Here is an 11,487-nt window from a genome sequence, read left to right as displayed (position 1 = left end):
TCCTTTGGGAGATTAAGGGGTATATTAATGGGATGAATCCTAGGAGTTGAACTCATTGGCTTTTATAGATACCAGTGAATTCCTGGTCTTAACTTTTCACCATCATCATGGTTTTCTAAGATTCAATGGATGATGAGACTTAGCGGTGGTGTGAGGTCGGCGTTTTCCAACTTTTGAAAGTAGAGATGCACTCACTCGTATAAAAGTGAAAGATTATGTCTTGCTTTGGAGTTGTTTTGAATTTATCTTACCCCACTGATGACAGGAGCGCTCTGATACAGATAAGTTGAATTATTCTAGCAGGATAGAGAAACATTTATTGAGCATTCTAACCAGCTGCTCGATTTTCCACAAAGCTATAGAAATTGCTGTTTTAACAGACACATTATTTTACTAGATCTTTAGACGATTTCAGGGCTGGGTACTTGATGAATACAAAGATGGGACGCTCTGTCCAGGCAATACAGTCAGACACTTTCCGAAATAGGGCATCATTATCTGTTAAATCTCGAAGGGTTGTCTCAACTGCCTGTGCTTCAACTGATCAAGTGCATGCAAAGTCAGCTCTCGTAGTGAAAAAACCTGCCATGAAAGAAGCATCTAACAAGGTTCCATTGGTCAGCTCGAAGCAGACAAACGGGTCACATGAGGATGAATCTAAGCGATTAATGAATTTAATGTTTGGATCGGATTCCGAGGATGAAGAGATTTTTCCGGTCAAGAATTTGACGAAACCAACCAGTCAAGATCGAGGATTCCATGTGGACAGTGATGACTCTGAAGATCACAAACCTTTAGGGGTAAGAGCCAAACAAGAAAAATGGGAAATTGGGTTTGTAAAATTTGAAACGAATTCCAAAAAGAGACCTGCAAATGACAGTCTAAACTCTTCTGCCACCAAAAAGCCCAGGACAGTAGGGTTGTTGCCTGAGACCAAAGTGAAACAATCATCTAACGAACTTCGATTGGCCAGCCCAGGGCAAACGAATGAGCCAGATGTAAATGAATCTAAGCGATTAATGTATTTAATGTTTGGATCTGATTCGGATGATGATTCAGATGATGATAAGCGTTTGGGGAAGATGTTACCGGTCAAGAATTTGACAAAACCACTCAGTGCAGATCGAAGTTTCTCGGTGGATAGTGGTGACTCTGAAGATCGAAAACCTTTAGTAGTAAGAGCCAAATCAGATAAATTGACAACAGGTTCCGTAAAAATTGAAGCGAATTCCAGAAAAAGGCCTTCAAATGACAGTCTAAGCTCTTCTGGCACAAAAAAGCCCAGGGTAACAGAGGTGTTGCCTGAGGCCAAAGTACAAGCAGATGTTAAGCAAGAAAGTGATGAATATAGTAAGGATGCTGATGATGAAATTCCTCTTTCTCAGCGCTGGAAGAAGAAATGTCCTGTTCCTTCGCAAAAGGCACCAGTTCCAAAAGCTCCATCAGCAAAACCTGCGCTGAAAAAGGTTGTCAAGGAAGAAGTAAAGTGGGCCACATTGGAGCACAATGGTGTAGTATTCCCTCCCCCTTACCAACCTCACGGAGTCAAGATGCTTTACAATGGCAAGCCAGTTGTACTTACTCCTGGAGAAGAGGAGATTGCCACTATGTTTGCTGTCATGAAGGACACAGACTATGCAACAAAGCCAAAATTTATAGAGAATTTTTGGCATGATTGGAAGCAAGTTCTTGGGACTGACCATGTCATTCAAAAGTTTGAGCTCTGCGATTTTACCCCAATTTATGAATGGCATCTTGGAGAAAAAGAGAAGAAGAAACATATGAGCACAGAGGAAAAGAAGGCTATGAAAGAAGAAAAACAAAAGCAAGAGGAGAAGTACATGTGGGCAATTGTTGATGGAGTGAAAGAGAAGGTTGGGAACTTCAGAGTTGAGCCACCAGGGCTCTTCCGTGGCCGTGGAGAGCATCCCAAAATGGGTAAATTGAAGAAGAGAGTTTATCCAGAAGATATTACAATCAATATAGGGAAAGATTCTGCCATCCCAGAGTGTACAATGCCAGGCCACAGGTGGAAAGAGATCAGACATGACAGGACTGTAACATGGCTGGCTTATTGGAATGACCCAATCAATCCCAAAGAATTCAAATATGTATTTTTGGCTCCCAGTAGCTCTTGGAAATGCCAAAGTGACAGAGAAAAGTATGAGAAGGCAAGAATGCTCAAGGATTACATAGATAACATTCGAGCAACATATACCAGACGTTTCAATTCAAAGGATGAGACCAGTAGACAGATTGCAGTGGCAACCTACCTGATTGATAGGCTTGCTCTGAGGGCTGGCAATGAGAAGGATGATGACGAGGCTGATACAGTGGGTTGTTGCACATTGAAAGTGGAAAATGTCACATTAATGCCTCCAAAGTCTCTGCAATTTGATTTCCTAGGTAAGGATTCCATTCGCTACTTCAACACAGTTGAGGTAGATGAACGAGTCTTCACAGCCATTGGTGACTTCAAAAAGGGGAAAAGTGAAGGCGATGACTTGTTTGATAAGCTTGACACTAGCAAGCTGAATGCCCATCTCAAGGAAATTATGCCAGGCCTTACAGCAAAAGTCTTCAGAACATACAATGCATCCATTACATTGGACAGACTTCTTCAGGACACAACTGGTGTCACATGTTCAGAGAATCTTGCAGATTATCAACGTGCGAACAAGGAGGTTGCAATTCTGTGTAACCATCAGCGATCTGTTTCAAAGGCACATGGTACCCAAATGGAAAGACTTGAAGGGAAAACTGCAGAGTTAGAGAGCGCGCTGAGGGAGCTGGAAATTGATCTTGATAGGGCTAGAAAAGGGGAGCCACAACGCTGCACTTATCCAGAAGGGAAGGCTTCTAAGAGAAACCAGAGTCCAGAAATGTTGGAGAAAAAAATTGCAGATACCAAGTTGAAGATTGAGAAAATGAAGGCAAACATGAAGATAAGAGATGATCTGAAGACCGTGGCGTTGGGAACATCGAAAATCAATTACCTAGACCCAAGAATTTCAGTTGCCTGGTGTAAGCGCCATGATGTTCCCATTGAGAAGATATTTAATAAATCCCTTCTGGCCAAATTTGCCTGGGCATTGAATGTAGAGCTAGGATACAGATTTTGAAGCCTGGGCAATGAATGTAGAGCCAGGTTACAGATTTTGCAGCCTGGGCAATGAATATAGAGCAAGAATACAGATTCTCAAAACATTAACAAATTTCGTTTTTCCTTAAACGGCATCGTGTTCAGTCTGCTGCATATTTAAGGATTTGGCCTATAAATGGAAAAATTGGATCTACAAGGTATGATTTCTGACGATGCAAAATTCTCATATAGTTACGTACATAACAAACTCAATTCACTTTTGCGAAATCATTTATGCAACTAATTTTAAATGTAGTTTCTCATAATTTAAATGTTTTAAAGTTATATAAATATTTAGGTGGAGGGAAAAAAGCATTTTCTAATAATGTATATTTTTTTTATTTTTTTTTTGATAAAAATGATTTTGAATTCAAAATAAATTAAAAAACCAGTTATAAAATTTTAAATAATTTTAATTTCAAACCATTAGTTTTTTTTACATAATTTATTTATTTATTGATGTTTAAAAATTAAGTAATATAATTTGTTTTTTTTACATAATTTATTTATTTATTGTTATTTAAAAATAAAGTAAAATAATTTGTTGAAGAAATTTGGAAATATATTTTGGTTTGAAAATTATAATAAATATGAAGTTTTTGAGATAAGTTTTAGGCTATAATAACACCAAAATTTATTTGTGGACAACCATCAAGTGTGGTTCATCCTTAACACAAGATGAAGAATCAGATCTAAGAAACAAGTTAAATAGAGAGACCAATTCATTCTAATTTTAATTTTCTAATTACTTATACAATTAAATATTAATTTTTCAAAAATATAATTTAATAATACAATTAATTATATAAATTTTAATTTGTGGCAACATATACTTGTGCTTATTATATGGAATACAAGAAGAAGTCATCTCCCAAGAACTCAAGGGCTATTGCAAATAAGAATTTCTCTATTGTTCTTCCATGTGGTCACTTTGATGGGGCGACAATCTCCCAAGAACTCAAGGGCTATTGCAAATAAGAATTTCTCTATTGTTCTTCCATCTAGTCACTTTGGTGGGGCGACAAAAAATGTCATATGTGGATATGGAGTGTTCATCAACATGGACACAGATATCACTTGGAAATTTTCTTGGAATGTTGGGAGCAATACAAAGAGTAGGGCAGAGGTCATTGCCCTCTAGAGATCCCTAGTTAGGTGATGCTCAAGTTACGATTCATTGGATTAACCAACAAACATGCTTTGTCCCTCCCCTTTTGGAAAATTGGATGCAAAGGATCCATAAGATTATGGGATTATTCCAATCGGTTTATTTATCTCATGTTCCTAGAGAGCTCAACCAAGATGTGGATGCTTTGTCCAAGAATGGTTTGAATATGGACCCTGGTTGCATCAAATTTTAGTCTTTTTGTTTGGTACAGATGTTGGAATCCAGTTTTTTACCCATAGGGTGATTATCGATCCTATTCCCTGATGCAGCATGGGGCCTCTTTCTAGACTTTTGATTGTATGCTATGCCCAAATCAACATGCGATGTTGGCAAGTATTTTGATGATGCTTCCTTTAGTTCCATTATGCTTCCATGGCATATTTGACCTGCAGGTCATTTTTGTAATGGGTCCTTTGCTTTCAAAATTTCTATGACATTTTATCCTAATGTTGTGCTTTTTGATTGGATATTTTGTTTTTGGCCTATGTTTTTTGAGTGGATGTATATGATGACCTATGACTATTACTATCATTACAAACTATGTAAAATTTGATTTATATAATATAATCAAAGTTTCTTTTTTCTCGTTCTGAAAAGAAAAAAAAAATTGCAAATTGTTGATTAGTTTTTCTCCTTTTGATATATTATAATTTTCAAAATAAAAATTTACAAATTATTATTTGAATTTTATATTTAGTATTCAATAACCTTAAAATTATAATTTTATGTGTGTTTCGAGATTATATATAATTTATGTGTTCCATTCACGATTATTTCTTATTATTTTTATTTTGTTGAATTTTGTTACAATAACAAAGGAGATATCCTTGTTATAATTAGGATATGAGTTATAAAACAAAAGATAGTTAGAGTCAAGAGCAATTAAAAGAATATGGTTGCAATAAACATGGAATGGTGTAACATGCATAAGATTTAAACCAAAAACTGCACAAGACGGAGGGAAGTTTAACGGTCTTCATATTAATTTAATGGAACGGTTTGCATATGAATAACAATACATGGGGAGATTTTGGTTGGATGCAAATGAAACACTGCTCAAATGGTCTGTATGAAGAAATGTCTTTACTCTTTGACATAAGAGCTCACACAAGTACAAGGGTTATGGATTGTTGCGATGAGATAGCAAGACCAAGTTGTCTTGAATCTCATTCCTACAACATAACCTTGCACATTTTCTTCTTCGAATGCTGGCCCTTGTCCATGTGGCTCTTATTTATTGGAAAAATCCAAGTTCCATGAAATACTAGCACATGTCTAAAATCTCTTCATTTGAAATGGAGATCTCAATACTTTATGGAGACTTTGGGAAGCCAAAGTACTCCTTGTGAGTGAAATGGACCTTGAGCTTCACTTGTACATCATCCTAGAGGTACTTGGGCCAGGCCTTCATTCTTAATTGTGTCCAAGAAGTCTATTTGTCTGTGCACGTAAACTTCTGTGATTTTTCAATGAATAACTATGGAAGTTGTGAGTGCCAATGAAAGAAAGTTGCACAAGTATATGAAAACTCACTTTTATCATGTTTTCCCAAACTGTTTTGAGACAATAACAAGAAGCCATGAGGCAGCCTTGTTGTGATGTGTTCTTGTAGGCTAATGATTTTTTTAGATGAGCATGGATGTTATGTGAGAAAAATTAAAGTGATAATAGATGCCCCTTGATGTGTGATATTAGGAGCCACCATACAAATAAAATTCATCATCTTTTTTTGTCCCACGTGCCTATAACTTATAACAAATTGTTGTATGGAGAGGCTTGTGACCCATAAGAGAGGATGTCTCACAGAGAAGTGATGAAGCCCACCTGAACGAAACCAAACTCTTATATAAATGTAGTGGGAATTTTCCATGCTCATGAAATTATCAAAATACATTACAATAGCTAACATATGTGCCTTGGGATCATGTTTGAACATGATGAACTTGTTTGAATGAATGTAAATGACATGGTCGCTAGAGAATTTTTTCTATTGAAATATGCATTTCCCTTTTGGGCACTGATAATAGTAAAGAGAGGGATCCCTAGAACATATTGGGACAAAATATGTTAGATTTTTCCTTAAATGCATTGATCTCCATACAAGCCTAAAGGTTTTCAACTAGAATTAGAGGCTATAACTATTACTATGTGTGACCCATCTTAATGTGCTAATGATATGACGTTGAACATTAGGGGGTTAAATGGAATTAGAGAGAATTTTTTAGTCTCTCTCTCTCTCTCTCCTTCTCAAGGTTCACCATTGATGATGGGAATGGGGATCAAGATACAACAACATTTCGAGAAAATCTTATTTGGTGTCAATAGGAATCAAGATGCTACTGCAAAAGGTAGTAGTTCCCTTGAAATCAAATAAGGATGAACTAGTTACCAAACTGTAATGGGGGAGGGCTTTGATAATTATGGAGGAGGTAGCCACTGAAGATGAGATTCAATAATTAAGTTGGGTGAAACACAAATGATGATTGATAATGGAGGTAGTCAACAAACTAATTAGACATAAGACGATTTGATGATAGGGGGGTGATTGGATATGCTAAATGTATATCAAACTGGGATTGAAGAGAAGTATAGGCAACTATGGGAATCACAATGGTGGACACTAGGATAATTGAGGTGCTGCAAGATACTAGAACCATTATTGGCATGTGTGACTTAGTGAAAATGCTTTGACCAAGGGTGACCAAGACTACAACAAGTTAAAAAGAGACTCAATTGGGTGCAATGATATGAATGTTTATCCTATTCTTGTAAAGAATGTGTTTTTCAATTATTAATGAATAAAAAAATCTTAAAAAATGGGCATGCTATAAACAAGGAGATAGGTACCTTGAACATGTGACCAAATTGCTTAGACATGTGTAGTGAAATAGATGAGGAGGGATCCCCTAGGTTGTGTCTCCTTGGGGGAGAATGAAAGATGAATTGGAATATAGATGGTTTTGCTACTCTAACTCTCATTAAAGGGAATTTTGATCCTATGGGAAAAATTCAAGGGGAAACTACTAGGAAAACCGCCCATTATCACCTCAGTGGCCTTCCTCTCACTTCTAGGTAAATAGCAAAAGTTTCCTAGAACTAATGAGGAATCCTTAAAATGGCCAAAATAGTTCAAGGTTGGAAATACAAACTAAACCTATTTCGACCAACAAGAGAAAAGAGTGCTTCCACTCCTCCTAAGTAAAATGGTAAAGAAAGAAGGTGGAGGAATTTGTGACAATTTTCACTTATGACCTTGAGTTACTTAACTTGCAACATAAAGGATTAAGTAGCTACAACCAAAATAGTTAACAAAAGAAATTTCAAGTGATTGGAAAACAATTATTATCATAGTAGATACTCAAATTATCATTGTGGAATGATTGTAGATATATATCAAGCTCATATGAGAAATTTCACATGTAATTATTACCAAAATTTTATACCCTAATAATTTCCCGTTATTTGTTCCAAGCTTCAAATGATTTAGTGATCAAAGGATGCATATACTTGATGGTGAACTTAAGTTACAAACATGGGATCACAATAGATACATTCATGCATTGTGCATCAAGTTTGGTGTGTGGAAATGATGAATGTTGAAATCCAATAGACCCAAGATTGCCGACATTTTGAAAAAGGATAAGGGATGGATGCACTAATTCAGAGATTGGATCTCCATTGGAATGACTGCACTTTGAATGGAGATACATTCACATGTTCGTGGCTTTAGTTGTGATGGTGTATGTAGTATGGTAGAGTCAATGGTATGAATTTATAGGGTTTCCCACAATAAATGTAAATCAATAACTAGTTGGCACATGAATTTTCAATGGTCAACTTCAAGTTTCACACTAATTATCAATTGGATATCACAAGACAAGTGAAGTAGGAGACTCAAGGTTGATGTAGGGAAAGATACACTAGACATGAACATTGTAATATTGATTAGAGAATATATGTATAAGCATGGATAGGGGAAACCCAAGGACTAGATACAATGAGATATGGGACACACAAGTTAGGGTCTGTAACCCTAATTACTAGTGATTTCCTTTCAATGAAGAAATCATAGAATGAGTGAAGTTGAGATTAAATATGAAATCCTTTGAGAAGATATGAATAATTCCATTGGTCATGAGGTTACGAATCAAATTGAGAATAAGGTACCAACTGTTGAAGATTATTTATATCCCAGATTTGGTATATGTCTAGACTTGATCATAAACACAATGAAGATACACAACACTACAAGTACTTTGCATAGCGGAAACGTAACAATGGTGAAATAATAAAGTACACTTGTTTTTTGTAGGCACAAACACAGGGCTCTTCTACTAGGGATCATGGCCCTTATAAAGCCCTGAAACAAGACTAATATAAGCATGGCTTGAAGATAATTCCTTTAGCCTCTCAATATTTCCAAACAACAAAGAACAAATGCTTGACTTAATTATTGTAGGTGTCCTTCACTTCTATCCCTTTCTTCCCTCTTGTCCTTTATGTACCTAGCTATCCTTTGCCTCTAATCTCACAAAGAAATAGATCCTTTAAGATCTATGCATACACAATTGCTCACAATGGCATTTTTCCTTCAAAGTCACAACAAAACCAACTCCAAAATCACAAATACTCACAGTGAACCAATCCCTTCAATTCTTTATATAAATTAGACTTCAAACCACTTGTTTACACCCTCCTTTGGTGAGAATACTTCAAGAAACACACTCAATGCCCTCCCAACAAATAATAGTAGCCTCATATACCTATTCCACAGACCACATACTTCCACTACTTATGCTCATGGTTCCGATTTTTCTAAGGGGTCTTGGCCCTCTCGCAAAGTGATATGCCTAACCTTGAGGCCTTTTGACCTTATTGTGAACTTTTCCTAAGACTTTCAGCCTACTTTGTGATAGACTAAGGCGTTATGTGGTCTCTGCGACCCTCTACGACTTAACTAAGGCGCTACTGGCCCACTCTGAGTTAGACAGAGGTCTCGACCTTTTCCTCAAGGTTGTAGCCTTCTTTCCTGTGTAGAATAAACTCGGCCAACTCCTTATACAACTTAGTATTTTCCCATAAAATAGACATAAATATGCTCACCTTCTTCTAGATATGATCTCAACCTTAGATATGCTCCAGCACACTAGCTCATACTTGAAGATCTACGTCTCACTTGGCTTCACTATTCACAAATGGATGAGATGTTATGTTGTGAAATGTCCCCAAATTTTCCTCCAATATATACATGTTCATGGGGTGTATAATTATCTCCAAGGGTTATGTCTATGGCACCCAATTGGCCTGAGCCTACATGTCCAAACACAAATATATTAATAATTAAAATTCAGTTTCTTGTATTAAATCCACTCCTTTGGGTTCAAAACCCACTACTTGGGTACTTTTCCCAACCAAGTCATTTGGGTGGGTCAAATCCTAACAAGTCAAGTACCCTAGACTTGTGGGAATACCTCCCAAGCTACACTTTTCAACATCAACTAATGTTGATGAACACCCAATAGTTGTGATTATATGCAAAATGAGGTTCTTGAAAGTTTTAACCCTATACAGATAATAATTGCAAATGAATTCTTAAAAACATAAAATATAAAATGACGAGAACAAAATTATACACAGATATTTTTCTCTTGGAACCCAAAACCAAGAAAACTAAATTGATTTTTCATTATATTCCTTTCAATGTTACAGTGCTTTATATACATGTAAAAGAATTCATAAACCCCTAATCCATTAACCATGTATTAGAACATAATCATGTTTCATTTGAACAGATCTACAAAACAATGGGAAAAACCATCATGCATAAAACCATGCGCAAAACCATGGGTTAGTCCACCCAAAAGAAATTTACAAGGCCCTGCCCCAAACCATGTGCGAGGGGGTTACTACCCCCCTACAACCCCCACCCCATGACCCCCTAAATAAGGGGGGCTATCATCCCCCTTGTGACCCCCCAAACAATGGGAGATACCAGCCCCCTTGTGACGCCTCGATGCAACTTATTGTGTATGGGGTTAATTGTGAAAAGAATATAACACATACCCAAGATTCTCCCACTTGTTGTTTTCCTTGCATACATGGGGGTGTAGGAGTACAAATTTATTGGTCTAGGGTTGCAATTCCCATTGTTTCTCTACACGAATTAAAATTTTTAGATCTCACAAAATCTGTCAACGCATGTGCAACATTCTTCAAAGTGTTCACCTTTGCCAACAACACCTTTTTGTCTTCAACCATATCCATCACAAAGTGATACTGAACATCTATATTATTTTTCTTTGTCATGATCTATTCTTATAGCTTGTTATCATGATTTATTCTTATTCAGCCTCTGTAATTGAAAGTGCCACTACAAATTGTATCTTGCTCATCCAACTAATTTATCCTCCAAATAGGTTAAACACATACCCACCTATAGATTTTCTCTGATCGGGATCTCCTGCCCAGTCTGCATCAACAAAGCCACGTATTTCCAACACTTTCCAATCTTGGTCTTCCTTCGTATCACAAACCATAATCACTAGTGCCACAGTGATACCTGAAAACCCACTTTACTACTGCCCAATTCTCCTTCCCTGATTTTGACATAAACCTTCCAATACTCGTACTGCAGATGCAATGTATGGTCTAATACAAATCATTACATACATCAAAATTCCTATTACACTCACATATGGAACACAGGACATGTCCTCTTCCACTTCATTGTCTTGGGACATTGTTTTGTAGATAACTTTACATCTACATGAATATAAACCTTCATCAGTTTACTATCCTACATATTAAACCTCTACAATATTTTCTCAACATATTTCCTTTGATTTAACCAAAGCTTCCTCTTTGCTCAATCTCTTTTAATTTTCATGCCCAAAATAAAGTTTGCAGCACCAAGATCCTTCATATTGAATTTAAAGGATAATTTGGTCCTCACATCCTAGATCGTTTCTCGGTCATTTCCAATCAACAACATATCATCCACATATAAGACCAAATAAATAACAATATCACCAACTAATTTGTAATACAAATAATGATCTACTTTTCTCCTTGTGAAGTCATGTCCTTGTATATATGTATCAAATTTTTGATATGACATCCTTGGTGATTTTTTTGATCCATATAGATACTTTTTTAACCTACATATCAGTTCTTTCTT

At 36.4% G+C, this 11,487-nt stretch overlaps 1 pseudogene; it reads left to right on the top strand.

Moving 5' to 3' along the window:
• Nucleotides 1-299: 299 nt before the first annotated feature.
• On the top strand, nt 300-3,122 carry LOC149255819 (DNA topoisomerase 1 alpha pseudogene; annotated as a pseudogene).
• Nucleotides 3,123-11,487: the final 8,365 nt, after the last annotated feature.

Source organism: Pinus tabuliformis, chromosome 7 (assembly GCF_031772625.1).
Source record: "Pinus tabuliformis cultivar Carrire ecotype Pingquan chromosome 7, CPIR1, whole genome shotgun sequence".
Taxonomy (NCBI): Eukaryota; Viridiplantae; Streptophyta; class Pinopsida; order Pinales; family Pinaceae; genus Pinus; species Pinus tabuliformis.
Note: the sequence above shows the minus strand (reverse complement) of the source record. Positions and strands in the feature narration are given on the sequence as shown.